This window comes from Lepidothrix coronata, unplaced genomic scaffold (assembly GCF_001604755.1).
Source record: "Lepidothrix coronata isolate B3197 unplaced genomic scaffold, Lepidothrix_coronata-1.0 Scaffold35, whole genome shotgun sequence".
Taxonomy (NCBI): Eukaryota; Metazoa; Chordata; class Aves; order Passeriformes; family Pipridae; genus Lepidothrix; species Lepidothrix coronata.
In genome coordinates this window covers 1,540,889-1,556,026 of record NW_016690215.1, presented here as the reverse complement: position 1 = coordinate 1,556,026, position 15,138 = coordinate 1,540,889, and the positions used below count along the sequence as shown (strand labels likewise).

Below are 15,138 nucleotides of genomic sequence, written 5' to 3'. Positions count from 1 at the left end.
TGTGCACTGAGTTAAGCAGAAAATGAACACAAGAGAAATGTTAAGTGATTTTAAAGTGATTAACATAACAGCAAACTCATTACTGAGCCAGACCTACTTTATGGAGACTACTGCCTTCCAGTATTGATACTAAACCACTATCTTACGATGTTCACTGAAGTAAAAGTCTATTTCAAGGTGTTATATTATTTTAGCATGGTGATTAATCAATTTCTTTTTAGAGCATCCTCTGAGAGCTTAAAAATTCATGATTCACTTTATTAGCATTCTGTACAGCTTTCCATATTCTTTGAGTGGTATGATTAAATTTATCTGTGGTTGCTAATGGTTGCAATATGGAAAACAAAGTATGAAAGTCACCATTCCACATACACCCGTTGATGTCCTTAAAACCCACCGTGAGTTCCAAACAAAGAGGATTGCATGTGACAAATCCTTTCTTTTTATTCTCACAAGCTAGCCTGAATACACTGTTTGTGCAAAAGGCAGACAGGATGGACTTGTGAAGGAATACTGTAAACGGAACAAATAAAATAGTGCATTATATATGTCACATTTTAAGGCTGGAAATTAGTTCCATAAAGTCATTTTCATCACTAAATTGAAAGATTTTCTACTAGGTTTGAAGGGTCTCAACACTGCTGTATTTATTTAGACTGCATGTTCTAGTAGTCCAGACTTGTCATCAAAAGATAGTAAGAACTACACTTTGCCATTCTGGGCATAAAGGATTACAAATTTATCAAAGAAATCAAAGCACCTTTCTAGTAAGATTGAATCCATCATCCATAGAAAATGCCCATACAGACCTACAAATACATTTTAGGTTTACTGAATGCAGCAAGATATAATAGCGTACAGTCTCATTAAAGAGCCAACAGATAAATATTGAGCCATCCAAAATGACAGTTCTTTCTAAAACCTGATGTCATGCACGCAGTAATAGTAGGATATTCTATAATAAAAACTGATATGAGCAGAGCAATGTATCGAGGTATTTATCATTAAGTAATACTATTATAAGGCTCTAGCAACATAAGCCATGGTTGATCCTCGAGTAATTTCTCTGTTGTGTGCATTGCAATACATAATCTGGAAGAATGAAGTTCTTCATTACACAGAAGTTAAATGATCTTCTTTTTTCTCCTGTATTTCTTTTTGTGAGCTGCTGAGCTATTCAAAATTATGCAACTAAAGGGTGTTTTCACAGGGAAAGAGTATCTTTGTTCCAAAGGAGGCACTGGTGTAACTTTTCAGAAATATCACATTAAAAATAAACCACCACAAAAATTGCATTGTATTGACTCTGTGACCCTAAAAATGCACTCCAGACTGTCACTACCATTAAAGGTAATGAGTATGTTTTAATTCACTGGTGATGACTTTTTGGGTACAGGCATCCCTCCACCAATGCATTTCACTTCCTCCCCCTGAAAAGGGGGCTCAAATATTATCATCACATGACAATGCAGACCCACCACAGGGCTAGAGAAGGGCCATTTTATTAGGAGTCTGCTGACAGATCCAAACATTCTGCAACATTCTTTAAAGCAGAAGCATGCCATTAATTTCCATATGTATTACTTTCTATGAAAGATAAGTGACTCAACATTGGGAAGGGCTTTACAAGGCTAATATTTCATCTCTGTCCAATACTTTTTTGGTTTGTGATGTGTCTGCCTATTATGAGACTAACTTATTCCAAAGAATAAATTAAGCAGCAAGACATGACAAGCAGGGCATTTGTATCCAATTTGCTTACAACCTGAGGCATGCTACAACAGCTCAAGGCCAAAGGCTGAATAACCTTAAACATTCAATAAATGCAATAATAATCAAACTGAATGCACAGCATTGGGAGACTTATTTCTATTATAATATCAAATTTATATATAGGAGCAAGCACAACTGTGCATTTAGTGACTGTTACTAAATAAATGATACTGTTGAGAAACTTTTTCTAACCATTGTTCTGAAAATGCTATCCAATACAAGTGAAATGTAGAGGTTTATATACATTGTTCTACAACCAGACAATGCTTGTGAAATGACAGAATTACACCCTGAACTGTAGGTCCAGTATGAGTTTAAAAATATCCATGCAGACATGTATAAATATTAAAGGACTAGACAGCATAGGACAGGACACATAACCAGCCGCTCTAGAGTAGCAACCAGCCTGCGCTATCCTGTTCATGTACCAATTAATTAAGGTCTAGTTGTGGAAGAAACAACGAATTAATTTAAAATAATTTATTTTTTTCTAACAGCACTACCTCACCTCATTCTGAAGAGACTGTGCACAGACAGGCTGTGCTATCGGAACACTATTTACTTCACTGCTCCAGCTTTAATGAGTAAAACAATGACATTATTTAGGTTCATGATCTATTCTCCAGTCACAGTAACGTTCATCTCTTAAATAAACAGTGTTGCAAGCTGCCTTTAATTTGTACTCAGCATATCGACAATTGATTTTTCCCATAAACTCACTCCCTTTCCGCTCTGCCTTGTGACTATATGGTCTGATTTATCCCTGCTGTGGAGAGCTGCCTTCTATGCACATTCCCAAAAACCTCCAAAAAATTAACACAATTGAGAATAAAAGATGTGAAGATCTACTCATGAGGTGGAAAGACCGGGCAGCAAACTGTGTCACAAGAAAGCACAGCACCTGTTTCCTTCTGATGTCTTCATTCTGCTCTGGTGAGTCTTAATCTGTTAAGGAGGACTATTTTTAAAAATGAAGATAGGAATAATCATTTTAAAAACTGAGAACTAGCTACTGGATTCTCTTTTCTTATCTTTTCTACCATACTCCACCCCAAACAAGGGAAAAAAAATCCATTCGTAATTGAAAACAGAATATGAACAGACATAAATAAAGCCCAAACCCTTTAAACATCAGCACAGTGGTGCTTTTTGTGTTCACTGGCAAAACACAGAAATGAATGATATCACATCCAAGCTCTTGGATGTTAGAAACATACTGCTCTGGGACAGGCTACCATTGCTCCCAATCCTGCACTAAAACATACTAGCAAAAGTCCAAACAAGGCTATTGACACCTTCTGATTTAAGAAATCATATTCTATTAGGCTGTTTCTTACAGTTCAGTCCAGACAAAATGTAACTTACAATCTCATACTAAAAGATGGCATTTGTGTTCCAATTTACATGTCTTATGAAAATTCTGCATCATATACACAATATTTAAAGTTATTTAAAATACATATTTAAAATTAGAAAACCAGACTGACTACATCAGGTTAAACATCCACTTAGCCAGTGTCTCTTCTTTAACCATGACAAAAGTAGATACTTAATGAAGAATGTATGAACAAAGCACAGACACAGTGGTATTCTCCCAGCCTCCAACAGCCTACAGCTCTGGGACCTCCTCATGGTTCCAGTACTGAGACACACCAGGACGTGCTTTAGTGGAACATTAATGCGTAATAATGCTGTATATTTGCGGCAGGTTTCATTGGGACAAAATAGCTAAAATCACAGTTAGGTATCTCAACTCTGTTAGTTGAATACTATGGTGTCCTTAATTTTTCTATGTCCTGTTCTAAGTATGAAAAAGATTCTAACATTCAGCTCCTTCCTTTGAACCAGACAAACGTGTAAATACTTCCACAATAAATTTGCACACTGAAGCTATCCATGAGAACTGGGGATTTTCATGCACATGTATGCAGCAACCATGAAATCTTCACATACATGGAGAGGTGATAGACCCATAAACAAATAACCAGAAAAGCGCTCTTGCATGTCTTCCTTTTTGAAAATCTTTAGGAATATTGTACCTCTGGTAAAATGGTGTTCTTTTTATGTGAATATAATTACTTGGGATTGTGCCTAAGAACAAACCAAAAGTATGGAGTGATCTTGATGACAATCCCATCACTGACACATTCTCCAACAATTCTTATATTTTGGAGATTTAGTACCATTGTCTTATGTTACAGCTGCTGCTGCTGCACTGTCTTCCACTTTATTCCAGCTGAATAATTAAATACCCTTTAGTCCTTCTGACAGTCCTAGACTCAGCATGGCTGTTAATCAATATCACATAAAAGGGAATTAGGCTTAGGCAACTGTTGCACAAGGCAGGATGGACAAGGCAAGATGGAAAGAGATCTCCTCTTTCAATCAGAAACTTGATTTTCTGTATTTTACAACACGCCTTACAAAATTTGCAGACAGACTTGTCAATACATGAGATATATACAGATGTGTGGGGGAATCAAAATTAACCTCAGAGATTTGTTCCATCATAATGGCAGCCAACAGTCACTTCTCTTTCCATTCTTTTATAAATTCTCTGTCTTCACATGTTTCTGGGATCGAAAAAAACCCCCTCAGCACCAACATTAAATTTAAAGCATTAAGTTTATAGGGAAAATGTGACTGCATGAAACCATTTCTGAAAATATTACCATATGACTGCAAAAGAGAAATATAAACAAAAGACATTTAGTAATTATTATCTGAATTCTGCTCAGTGCAAAATATATAGGAAGACTTATGTTTCCAAAGGTTAGGGGAATTTTCCTAGAATCTCTAAAAACTGCCCACAAGTTATGTATTTTTTTCATTATTTTCTTGTCCTGTAATGACTCCATAGGCTATTAAGAGCAACCCCAGGCTGAGAGTACCAACAAATTGAAAGATTCACATGAAGGGGTTTAAATTTTCCCCATGCTGTCCTGCCACCATGCTTGATGCTCAGATCTACAGAGAGAAAAGGTGACACGGTTCCCAAGTCTCTTCAACAACTCGTCCTTTCTGATGAAATACTCCAGTTTTGAATTTAGAAACACCTCAAACTTCCTACCAGGAACAAGACATTAACTGAAAAGTCAAACAAGTGAATTTCAGGTAGTTAAATAAATAAATTAACAGTGATAATGACACCATCAAGCCACTGACATAGCGGTGGAAGAGTTCATGTACACTTCACATTCTTCTGTTGTGGGTGGCCTCTGGTATTTCATGTTTAAAGACCTGTGTATTTATAAAACACACCAATTCAACTTCAATCCATGCACATTGTAACAACCAGCAACTCTGAGTAATGAGGAATAATCAGCAACTAAAATGGAAAGGACAAAGTAACAGATTATTCTCAATATTATATTTTCTGAAGCATTTAGCTGAAATTCAGTTTTGCAAAAATCCCCAAACAGTATTTTCCCTCCTTCCTAGTGGTAAAATAAAAAGAATCTGCATGTTTTATAGCTAATTTATTACTTATTTCAATTTTCTTGTCTCACCAAGATTTGCTTCAAGCTTTAGGAAGTGTGCTTCCACCAGCACCTCCCTCAAAACGATCCAGAAAACATATTCCATACAGGACACTGTCCACACTCAAGGATCACAGAAAGAACAACAAAGCAACTTCAAACCAACCTGGGCTTTTTTAGTTTCTTCAGTCCCTTCCCTGGAACTGCTCAGCCTCAGGGAAGGCTGGCCAGCCTCTGGCTCCCAGAGGAAGGAATAGCGGTGCCAGAGCTATGCTCCTGAATCACCCGTGTCAGGCATTTGCAGAAGGGACAGGGCACCCCAGGCGTGACAGGAGCCAAGGCAGAAGGGATGGCCATGGCTGTAGCTCTAAGCCCAGCCTAACCTCCTTCTGAAGGGGGGCAAACGGGGCCTTGCTGCTCTTATCTCCCCATCCCAGAGCTTGCCCACTTCAATTCAGCCAACACCCTATATGTTTTGTGGATCTTAGCCAAAAAGATTCTGGAGCTACACAGCCATTTATTTCTGGGTTGGTTTTTTTTTTTTTGAGCTTCTCAGTACACAATGATTACTCTATATCGAAATACAATCTTTACATCAACTCAACACTGCAATTTGCTTACCATGAAGCTGTGTTACATACATACCTATGGAATCATGTGTGCTAACTTACATTTCCTCTTTTTACACACCATTCAGCTAGAAAATAATGAATGACCCCTTCTTACAGATCAGGTCATATTCTTTTAAAACTGGAAATTAAACTTCAATTAAAATGAAGGAAAAAATATCCATGTTTTAAACACAATAGGATCTTTTGAAACAGATCAGTTAATAAAGGTTTATGTTAAGACATGTATGACATTAAATAAAACAGTTTTGCATTTTGAACCAATTCAATACATACAAGAGAAATTATCTATAACTAGAGAAATTAACTGAATATTTCTGGTCCCTATGTCCTCCAAGATTTCCAAACTAACAGATCTCATGCTCTCTTTCTTGGTTTTCTAATTAAGTAACTCATTGGGAGAAAGTAGGAGCTTTCCTAACTAGTAATCTCCCAAGCAGTTTCTCATCTTTAAGCTGTTCGCTAAATTGAGAAGCAGAAATAAGAGAAGCCCTTCCCCTGCTGGAAAGGCTACAGTTGCCAAAAGTGGGTTTACTACACTGGCCAGATCCAGATCCAGAATTAGTCTTCTCACAATTGAGTCAATGACTTTCTCTAAAATTCCAGTAGCAAATACTGTCTGACTATTTTTTTCATTAGATCAATGCAAATAATAATTCGGGAGTTAGTAGCTCCCAATTTGCATAGGACTTATAGGTTGTGATTTTGTATTTCATATTAAATTGCAAAAAAAAAATCTGTTCTGTTTCTAGTGAACATTCAAATATTTTCTTTTTAAGATATTCATGTTGACATGTGATTCAGCAGAATCTTCTCCTGATGCAGCAATTGTCTGTGGTGGAAGCAGAGTGTCAGGCAGTACTGCTAGACTTGCAGAACGATGATTAAAAAGCATGTCTTAAAAAATGAAAGTGGTGAGCACAACTATAAAGAAAACATCCAGAGAAATCCAAGCAAAAGACTAAAGACAAAGATACAGAAATAAATGCATAGCTCAGTTCCCGAATTAGTTTACAGTGCCAAACTGATCTCCCCTTCTGTAGGGTCACAGCCAAGTGTCATTCCATTTGTAATCTAAACTGAAGCCAAAAATAAATATATACAGAAGTAATATTTGAAGAGCACAAGTATATATATAATTGATTTTCTATGAAGACTTTAGGAGATGTCTAAATCCAAAGTAATTTTTAGAAACTATGTTTAACAGAAATACCAATTCTTGCTAAATACTGGATTTCCCCTAACTGCCTTTATTTAACCTAACTGACCATAATGTCTAACAATTTAGCTCAGTTTGCAAAGATTTCCATCAAAACAGACTGTCAGACAGACCAGTCTGTTAAATGAAAATCTTTGCCTCTCCAGACAAGTTTTCCTCTGACACTTTTGTATCACAAAGGCTCCGCCTGGGATGAAAAACCACAGGAGATGAACCTTCCTTTAATTAGCGTAGATTGCTATACCATGAATCAACAAATACATCACACCAGTCCCATCACTATAGTTATCTTGGTCTTGATGGTCTATTCGTTCGCTTCCAGATTACACTACAATTTAACTGCCTTAATCCCCCATATGCCACTCACCTTCTTATTTCGCTGGGTGCCAATTCTTCACACTAAAAGGCAGTCTGTAGTACACGTATGGAATTTTTTTAAATTATGTCTCCAACTTACCAGCTGTCAAACTCTACTTGACATTTACAATAATGTCTGCAGAGTAACCTGTATCTATTCCAGTTTTTTCCACTATGAACTACCCCTGCTCTTTCTTTATAAATTCACTTGCTTTGTATACACTTCATATAAATGTTATCCTTTTTTTGTTTACATCTATATTATGACTGAATATGAAATTAGAAATAGAAAAACAGTACATTCTTTATGATGAGGATGAATTGCACAATATGTACTGAACAATTCCTCTTCACTTTGGCAGGCAGAATGCATATTCCTTTATTCTGTTCAGGCATTCAACCACCACTTTGGACTTTGGGAAAAAAAAGCTAAACTAAGTTTTCAGTGAAGACTTGCTTCAGACCTCCACTATAAAGGAAAAGCTATATCAAGCAACAAACAGTCAGCTTAAATCCCAAATGTTTTCATGTTTTGCATTTAAGCTTGGATGATAACTTTACTCTTTTCCTTTATTGCAGCTCTCAACAATGAGCAGCCTCAAGAGAAGAAAATAGTTTCTCAGTCTGAAAATCATATGGAAAAGATCAGCTGTCCTAAAAAAAGTTATAAATGTCTGGACAAACTTTTCCCAGATTTTCCTTCTTCAGTTATTTAATGAACATATGGTTATTTATAATGTGAGTTACACTTGTAGTATTTCAAAAATTAGTTATAAACATGCCTAGAGCTACTCAGCTCCTCCCTACTGACCTTGCTCAATACACTCGAGCATTGTTTGCTTTGGTATGTCTTTGACAGTGAATCCCTGTTCTTCAATGTCTTCTCTCTGTGCTTTAAAATTCACCTTAGCTTTCTTCTCTTAGCAAGTACCTTATAACAGGTTATTTTAATTTCAGAAAGCTCATAACATCAGATATCAATTATGACAAATAAAAGCCTTGGCCAGCAGGCATAGCTGATTAAAAATACATATAAAATGAATGCAAGCTCAGCTACATTTTAAACTAAGTATTTAAGGGACAGTAAGGAGTAATCATTTAGGTTAGTGAAACGTAGCAGAAGCTAACAGCTGTGTCGATGTCTTTTTGACAAGTACAATATAGACATGTGTCCAAGTGAGGCTCCTCTCCAAGTCAGGAGACAGGCGCTTCCGGAGCATGATCTACCTCATCAGTGAGACTCTGCCCCAGAAGGAGAGGCCCTTTGCTGGGAGCACCTAAGCCTGGGTCAGGGATGGCTCCAAGGTAGACAGACACCTCTGTTACCTGACATCTGTGTAACCCATGAAATTAGGTGAGATGATCTGACCCAAAAGAAGCTATGTTAAAAGTAATGGGAATACAGCTAAGAGACTAGAAATACAGTCTTCTACTTTTCATTCTCATGAATGTATGTACGTGTGTGCATGTTTTGGTTTTGTTCTTTTTTCCAAATAAAAAGAGTTAGGCAACATCACCCTGAAAATCCAAATTAATCTTCTTCCATGTTTATGCTGTTTAACTGTCTGTGGGTTTTAATGTAACTTTTCATGTAAATATATCATTTTGTTCAAAATTTCTTCCTACTTAATAGAGGTTTAATTCTATTCAGTGTATCACTGAATAAATGGCAATCCTTTGCAATCAACACAAACTGCAGATGTAAAATGTCCATCAGAAGATGGAAGGGCTTTTTTTACTCAACATCTAGCATTTCCTCAAGTACTCTCATATACTGTTTTGTCTACTTTTGAATTCAATTCTACTGTAAAGAATCCAAGAGAAACCACTAACTGAAACATCAATGTTGCATATAGCCATGGCTTCAAATGAAAAAGAAACTGCTCATTTCTTATATTTCTTCTTAAAGTCTATGGAATTACTTTTTGTTTTAAATGTTCACCGTTAATTGCATTTTACACCTCACTTGGGGATTCCACGGAGCTCTGTCCTTGACTCTCTTATGCTCCACGCACAAGGGAAATCTCACTCAAAACTGATTTTAATTATCACCTATGAATAGATACCCTGTGCTCCAGACTTGCCTCTTCTACACTGTCAACCAGAATCCTTATCCATTTCTGATGTGATTATTCTCCAGAATAATTTTGAACACTCAGTACTCTTTCTCCCTTTCCTCTGCAGCCCTTCTTGCTAGACTACTACTAATCTTAAGTACTGTCAACATCACAGTCATCTTGTTTGTCACACAGACTTGCAACCCTCGATAACATTACCTTAACCTATACATTTAGAATAAGTCTCCACATATATATAAGTAACTTAATTTTTCTATAGAATCATGGCATCATAGAATGGTTTGTGTTGGCAGGGACCTTAAAGATCATCTAGTTTCAAACCTGTGCCATAGGCAAGGACACCTTCCACTAGACCAGGCTGCTCAGGGCCCCATCAAACCTGGCCTTGAACACTTTCAGGCGTGGGGCATCCACAGCTTCTCTGGACAGCATGTTCCAGTGTCTTTATTTTATTATTTTCAAAGTCTTTCACAGCCCTTCTCTAACCTCCTTTATCTTATTTGCATGTTAGTGCCCTTGTCTATTTACAACATTTCCAACTGGTAATCTGCATGTTATTTTCATGTTTTCTCTTCTATTGGGAAAATGTTTTCTTAAACATCCATCAAGCTACTTCACTAAGGTCCTTCATATTCTTCAGAACTTTAGAAAAGATGAGCATTTTCTAAGAAAAACGTTGCTTTGGTAAGAAAACCAAAATGTGCTTTCTAATGAGAAAAAAAATCCCTTCCTAAATTCCATTAGTACTTGGAGATGTTTTATTCCTTCAAGTGTGCCTTTGAAAATGAATGAGAAGAATGGCTATAGTTAAAGGACTCTGTTCAGACTACCACTGTTATTCCAGATTAACATCCTGGAAATTCATTCTAGACTTGAAAGTCGAACAGACTTACTCTGTTATGGCTAACTAAAGTAATCAAGATTTTCCACATAAAAATTTTTGCCACCACACCTGTTTCAATTCCATCAACATTACAAAGGCAGCCAGTTTGGCTCTACACTTGGAATTTAGTTAATGATCTAGTTGATGTCTAATCCAGAAAATAATTTAATTTACAATTCTGTCAGCAATTCTGCATGAATAAAAAAGCAGTAGACAGGAATTCAGCACTCTAAAATACAAAGAATGTGAGAATCTGATCCACAGAATAAGAGAAGAACAAATAATCTAGAGTACAGGCTTTGAGTTTTGTAAAATAAAATTCTAAATGTTTAACTTTTTGTACTGTATGCTCATCTGAACACGATTCCTTGCTTGATCATGTTCTTACTGTCTTATTTTACTGTATGTTGTTAAAAAAGCAAAACCTGTAATTATATGAGAGTTTTATGTTTTATGGCACAATGAAACTCTTTGAAATCCTGGTCTCTCGAGCACCTTCACATGCCTCTGAACTGCTGAAATCAGGTGACACCATTGCTGATTATTTCACATTTACTGCAAAAACTCACTACCACCAAGGAAGGAAATTCCAAGGTGTGCTTCAAGAAGCTTTGCAAACAAAAAGCTCTCTTGACAGATGTTTTATGTTTTAAGGTATTTTCCTAAGAAAAGCTACACAGTCTTCAAAGCTTTCTAACTCAGGCAGCTAGGAGCCCTGGGTGGAATTTCTACAAACCCATGGGTGACTTCTCGAGAAAGGCTTTTGATCATGGCCACTGGAAATCCCAGGACAAAGACAATAGCCTGCTCACTTCTTATTCTCAGCTGTTCCACAAAATCAAGATTAGCTAACCAATCCTCCTCCTCAAAAGACAGGGAACTGGGTCACTATTGGAGTTTTATTTAGGTAAACCTCTACAATGCTTTCATCACGTCACAAGGAAAACATCAAATATGTACCATTCTGCAAGCTCTTTTGCCTCACTCTCAAATTTACAGCTTATATAAAAAGAAACCAGATAAAAGGTCTAAGAGCAAAACTCAGACCGATAATACAGTTGAACACAAAATATCCCAAAAACCACAATGGATTAAGCAAACTTCCCTAATGAGGTTACTTAGTTTTCTCTTTCCTCACAGAAGTTAGGGGTCTGTCCCCACCCCCATTCATTCATTTCTCCACATTCAGGCAGAACTGATTAAACACTACGAAGGTGCATTGTTTCTTCCAGTCTTTCCTCATCATATTTCATCATGTAAGGTAAGTGTATAACTCAACTGGCTTATGTCCTCCTAAGATACAGTGGCCAAGATGGAGAAATAAATCCTTTGAGAAGACTGACAATAAACTCAATATTTAGTAAGTGTTGGGGACATTATTAAATACAAAAGCATATGACAAGATCATCATATTGTCGTAATTGTGATTTGCTACAGTTTATCAGAAGACTCCTGCACGTGGGCAGGAGCTGTTGGACTGAGGGGAGATTTTGTTTTACAGGCAGTCAGTTATGGGAGATTACACAGTGAGAAGCACTGACACACACAGACACACATCACACACCCTCCTCCAGGCTTTTACACAAAACACTCAGAACTTAAACATATGAAGACACAATAATTTGATGCGGGAATTTCTGCTTTAATTGAAATTAGCCCTTTGTTAACTTAGAAAAGATGATTCCTAACATGTGAGCTTAAACTTTTCTCTTACAACGAAGCTGTTTCTTATTTTCAGTTGAAATAATATTTTATCCTGTATTTTTTCTTCTCCTAAGAAAATGCGTGCCATATTCTCACTTCATGTATAAGAATTTGGGTGGCTTAATTGTAACAGGTTTTAGCACACGAAAATCAAAGCTTTTTATGCACTGCAGTGTATTTCATAATATGATATATAACGCACATTGACAAAATAAAAGAAAAATTAACAATTTATATCCTATATGCCAAGTGTTTTCTTAATGGTACTAGAGAGACGAGAAAAGGAAAATAAAGCCAAGGTTTCAACATTAAACTATGTATCACAGCCACTGTACAGCAATGGCTGTGGTCATACTGGAAACAGAGAACACTAATAGCTGATAACATTCCTCCTTTTCCTTCTCTGCCTCCAGCCCCTAGTAAAAGCTGCACACACGTCAGACTCTTTTACTCTGGAAGGACAAGAGCAGAAACGACATCTCCTCAACATATGCCATGAAGCTACTAAGAGAAGACTATCAGTTTGAAATGTGGTTGGTACTTCGTCCTGCTAATTCCTCACTGGTCACTAAAACTTTCTTCAACTGAGGGATGAACACAGGCTAGGAACAGTGCCCAAAGCAGTGTCATTTAATCCTGGTACTAACAGACTACAACAGCAGCACTGGTTAACACCTCACAGCCTTTTAGGGTCACATTATTTTGTTTATTTCGATAAAAAAAAGCACATGCACACAAGAGGTTCCCCAGACCAGCACCACTTAAAACAACAAAAACAACAACAAAACACAGGAAAAACCAAAGACTCTAAAAAGACAAACACTGTAACAAAGGACCAATTAGTCTTACCCTTCAACAAAGCAAAAGCTTATCAAATAATATATGAGTAACCTAATATCTCCTTCTGCCTTAAATCCTTTCCCATTCCTTGCCAATCCCCCCTTCCCTGCAAAACCAGATGGCCCCAGCAATATGCCCTGAAGGTCAACAGATGCACCATGTCTTTGGATGAAGAAAAGGTATATAATGTCTTTATTAATATTTCCAGATGATAAAACTGGAAAACACAAGGTGAAAAAAACACAAAAACATCCACAGCAAGAAAACAAAGCAAGCACAGTTACCGTGTTAAAATATTCAGGACACCAATGAAAATAAAGCCAAGTAGTGAACTCTTATTAACGCTATGAATAATAAATAACAAGTGAAAAGAAGATGGTTTAAAAAAAAAGTGCTATAAGAAATTACATAAAGAAAGGATACTAGATAACTCTGGGGACTGGTAATGCATATGGCTGCTTATTTGTCTTGGCTGTCAGAAGTTGTGAATTTCAAGATTTTCATGTTTTTACAAAATGTGCCCCTGCCTTTTGGCTTCATAGGAAACTGTGTCAGTGGGTGAGTAGATGAACACGTTCATAGGTGAATAAACAGGTGAACAATTTAGCCTGCAGTGGGTTGGCTGAGGCTTCACGCTGTTCCAGAAAAGTATGCCTGGAGAGACTCAAATGATTTACAGATTAAGCTACTCCAGATTTTCACTGGTGAATTTGAGGTACAAATCCATGTCTGTGAGTCTTAATGTGAAAACCGAGCGTAGTGACATTATTGTGCTTGATGCTTTTTGTGTTCTGTTACTTCCAGACCAAATTTGTCCAATTTAACAATAAAAACAACTTTTAACTGCCAAATTTATCAGATAGCCAGGCAGATACCTTTCCTCAGATCATCCATGATAAAATATTTTACCCTGTTCCCTGTCACAACTGGGAAGTTGCATGTTCTTTACCTTTTGTGCATGGGTACAGTTGTGATTATCACTGACAGCAATATGATTCCCTAAGTTGGATCCCAAGACAGACCTGCATTTTCAGGCTTAGTAACTGAGGTCTGTAGACACCCTGTAACTTATTACTTGTAGGAAGACAGAGGTGTATTTTTGTAGGTATTCTAAGCTCATGGCACATAAAAAGGTGCACAGATGAACTTACCACCCTTTCCTCAGCATGAAATAACTTGTTAGCCTAGAGTACCTTGCTCATGTGGCCTTGTACAAGCCTAGAAGATAAGGGGCTAACATGTGTGTCTCAAACACCGACAGTCAGACAGCTGTGGAGCCAGCCGAGGATTGTTGGTAATAACACACTGTGAGGAAGAACAGGATGTGGCTGGAGAATGGGACCACATGGAGGTAGAGCAGCCCTCTCCTGGGACAAATGTCCTTGTTCTGGCTCCTGGAGATAAGCACAATGTAGTCCAGGGCAAGCACAGGAATGAGGTCCAGAAGCAGGCATGGACCATAAGGGAGGATCAAGACCACCAAAGACCACTGAAACCCTCGACCCATTTCCAGCAGGGTCTAGAAGAATGGACTGAGAAACATCTCCAGGGCAGGGAAACTGAGCTATAAAAAGGCACCCCAACAAAGCCCAGGCACATGTACCCCCCAGAACCCTGGACATTCCATCAGGTGGATTGATGCTGATACCGGGACTGGTGATCTGTCTCTTCCTTATTTTCCACCTTTCTTTGCCTTTCCCCCTCTTTAATTCACCTCTCTTTCTTCCCTTTTTCCCTACCCCTTTATCCATACTCACTGCCATGTGTTCATACTAGGAGATCAGGGACAAACTAATACATGTCAAGTGTGTAATTTACTAATAAAACTTTGTAAGCTTTTGCAGATGCTCTGACTTTTGTCAGACCACACTTTTGACCACAAGCATCGAATTGTGCGCCCTTCTTGGGTGCTCCCTTCCCCATAAGGGACAACCACAGTCCTTAGTTTAAAACTCTATGCCCCACAAAAAAAATATGATTCAGCTTAATTTCCTCATGGGTTCAGAACTAACAGAAGTACCAACAAACAAAACCTCTTCCAAGAGCATGCATTAACATAAAGCACCCTGAGTAGTTAATAATATGGCCAGTCTTCTCGAGCGAAGATTTGGGAAAGGTCATTAACCCTTCGAGCCTGCGCAGTGGATTTTTTAGGTGAGACACAGCGTGCGCTGAA

The 15,138-nt window shown here is 37.5% G+C and overlaps 1 protein-coding gene across 4 annotated transcripts in view; it reads right to left on the bottom strand.

The window, feature by feature from the left end:
• TBL1X (transducin beta like 1X-linked) overlaps positions 1-15,138 on the bottom strand; it is a 198,166-nt gene that overhangs the window by 104,289 nt on the left and 78,739 nt on the right. Inside the window, exon 1 of one of the 4 annotated variants that reach the window (XM_017812277.1) lies at positions 5,419-5,437. The exons of the other annotated variants lie outside the window; for them this stretch is intronic. The gene's annotated coding sequence lies outside the window, so the exon portion shown is untranslated. Of the gene's footprint in view, positions 1-5,418; positions 5,438-15,138 lie in introns of those variants that run through there. 4 annotated transcript variants of the gene reach the window in all.